Raw genomic sequence first — 3,311 nt, 5'->3', positions numbered from 1 at the left:
TTCACTCAATGTCAATTCTTTCTCCAAGCTTTTTATCCTTTCATTCATCCTTGTAGACTTTTGTTGTTCTGCTTTATGCATGATCCCGACAAGTTTGCAATCTGTCTCTAGGTTGGTGACTTTCTCCTTGAGTTTGTTCATCTCATTGGTCTGAATGGACATTTCTTCCATTGCTTTGACCAACCTGTTTGCTTCATCACTTGTGGAGGCTGTTGTTGTTGATCCTATTGCTGATGTAGTTGGTGCAGATGTCGGAAGTGCAGTGGCCATTGGAGTAGTGGGAGCTAATGTTGCTGCCAAAGTAGAAGGTACAGCTGTGGTCACTGTTGGAATGATAGTTGTAGGAGCATTATCAATACTAGCTTGTTTGAGCCGAATCAAGCTATCCAACCCCTTCTCCATCTCCTTTAACTGGTCATTTAGTTACAACACCAAGTATATCATTTCCTCATGATTGGTCTGGCTTTCCAGGACTTCCTTTGTCTGTGGGTGCTGCAAATGAGGCAACTTGAGCTGTTTCTTGAGGGCTGCTATGTCCTCATTCTTCTTTTTGATCAGTTTCTCTGTGGCCTTAATATCACTTGGTTCATGGCCCAGTTCAATGACCAGATCCTCCAAGGACTTTATCCTGGTGTCTTTAGCCTGTTAAGGCGCCTTCTCCAGCTTGAATTGAGTTGTTACATTGTCCAATGAATCTTGCAGCTTGTAAGCAGCCATGGCCTTTGTTGTGAGGGTGAAGTATATCATTTCCCCAGCCTGCTTGTGAAACTCTATCTAATCAATGGGATGAACATCCCTGGAAAAGACCTCAAAATTTATCTTCTTGTAGTCCGTTGAGGTCTTTGGTTGATGTACAGTGGGCTACAAGAATGAGACCTACATTTTTCCTTCTTTGATGTCAAAGGTTAACATCAGCCTAGTCTAGTTTGGTGGTGTGAGCTTGAGGTATTTGGAATATGTCTCTACCTTCAGTCTCTCATTCCTCATCTTTATCTCTTTAAATTTGTATTTGATGTCCTTTAACTTTTCAGCTAGCCTGACATAGGAAGAGATCTCCATACTTTGATGTCTATCTATCAATTATGTGTTGGAGGTTGAGGGCTGCTGTGTTTCCTCTGATGCGGTTGCTTCTTTATCTTTCTGTCCTATTGCCTTAGTGTCAATTATTTCTTCTGATGCAATGCTATCCTCTTTTTCAAAGACAGGATTCAACTTGGGCCTCTTGCTTGGCTCAACCAACTCATCATTAGTCTCCATGGCAGAGCTAGATGCCTCATCCTTGCTCCTCGTAGGATTATTCTCCTCATTTAGTGGAGTCCGTATGACAGGAGGAATGTTCATTGGCCTTCCTTGTTCTGGAACCCGCAGGAAATAATTATGATCAAATTGTCTTTCCAAATCAATAAGTGTGTTCTCTACATCCACAATAGTGTTGTCCATGTTAATCAAAGTGTTCTCCACCCACTCATCCTGGTTAGAAAACTGTTAAATGTCAAGCCTTGGGTGGTGGATGTATGCTCCCAACTTGACCTTGAGTCTGAGCTGTTTTATGACCCCATGAGGGTCATAGTGCCAAATGAAACTGTTTCTGAATTTCATTAGTTGAAGTAACCTGTTGGCCTCTAGTCTAGCCTCTCTGTTGCTGAAAATAAATGGGCACATTTGGTTCTTCACTTTGAACTGGGTTTTCTTCCTATAAGCTAGGAAGTGGATCTCATCAAAGCTGATGATTTGCCTAAATTACTCAAGAGAAAATATCCTCATAGGGAGGTATTTGGGCAACTTATAGGGTGCTAGCTCATAGCCATAAATTTCGATCTCAGTGTTGTTTTGGTACAAGTACAAATCTCCCACCTTGTTTTTATTGGCCAATTGCAGTACTCTCTTGATCTCTGGGTTGATTCTAGGCTAAGTCATAGAAGTCAGCGTGTTCATGACTGGGTACACAAAAGAGTCTATGAAGTCTTTGTAGGTGAATTAGGTGGAAAACGTTTGGACCAAGGGTGTCCAGTAGATGACTGATCTCTCCTTTCCCTTGGTGTCCAATTTTTGGATCCTCAAAGGGAAATTATCTGTCTGGTAATACAAGAACATATGAAACAACAGTGAAGAGTATTTGAAAACTCTTTCAGTGGGCAATCTAGTGAATTGTTCATTTATTATCTCTGCAATGAACTGAGCATAATCATACATAATAGCAGGAGGCTTGCCTGGAGTGAAAATGGACAGGAAGGCCATGATGACCTCATCCATATTCTCATCTGATGTGTATCCTAGGATGCATGAGAGCATGGTGATTATTCTCCTACCTGTATCTGAAAAAATAGTGGCAGCATAGGGTGGAATGTCTTTTGGAGTATGGCGCTCCTCAATGATGAAATTATGGAAAATTTGTTTGATTTTGACTAGGTCCAGTGTGATGTACAGGTCCAACATGTTTCTAATGGACAAAGGAGTCAGATTAGGACTCGGCTAGATTTGCAGCATCTGGTTGATGGATTCAGCAGTAATGGTGAATAATAACTCATGGTTGGGTACCTCAATAGCCCTTTGGCTTGGAACATAACAGACATGACAAAAATGTACAATGCCTTGGAATGGGTGTACTTCTGGGAATGTATACTTGGGCAATTGGATTCCCAAATGTTGATGTCATCAACATGGTTTAGGGACCTATCCTTACTCCAGCAGTGGATTCTCAGAAGGTAGCCTAGAGTAGCTGTGTCTTTAATTTGGAAACCCCTGTCTGCCAGGGCCAAATGGTCAATGTCCAAGTGAGGGGTTGAGACCGGTCTAACATCCAAATAGGTCAGGGTAGCCATATTTGTGATAAAATATGGGAATTGGGCTTATACAACTTGTGAAAATGAAGTGTTGACAACTCTAGTACAGGGATAGGGTATTGGCATTTTGCAGGATAGGGGTTTCGGCATTTTTGGGGAAATATTCTCAATTCAATGGAAATTTATTAAATTCAATTACTTTAATGTTTGAATTTACTGTATACTTTTTAATTGGATAGGTTTGTCTATAGTTTGTTGTCAAATACCTGGAGTTTGAGGTTTAGGCTGCAAATTGGTTTTGATGGCAGTTGTAGAGGGTTCTATAGCTTCAGTCGCGCATTGGAGGGATGAATTGGGCTGCCGGAGCGTGTTCGGGAGGTAATTGGAGGTCAGAACTGGTTACAGAAGCTCGGGGGTGCAGGAAAGCTTAGGATGCTTTCGCATAAAAAATGAGTGAAAAGAGTGAAACTGGGGGTCTATGGGCTTTTAACCGGGAATGGTTAGAAAATTGGCATGGAAACATTTTAG

The sequence above is a fragment of the Pinus tabuliformis genome, chromosome 3_1 (genome assembly GCF_031772625.1).
Source record: "Pinus tabuliformis cultivar Carrire ecotype Pingquan chromosome 3_1, CPIR1, whole genome shotgun sequence".
Lineage (NCBI taxonomy): Eukaryota > Viridiplantae > Streptophyta > Pinopsida > Pinales > Pinaceae > Pinus > Pinus tabuliformis.
Note: the sequence above shows the minus strand (reverse complement) of the source record.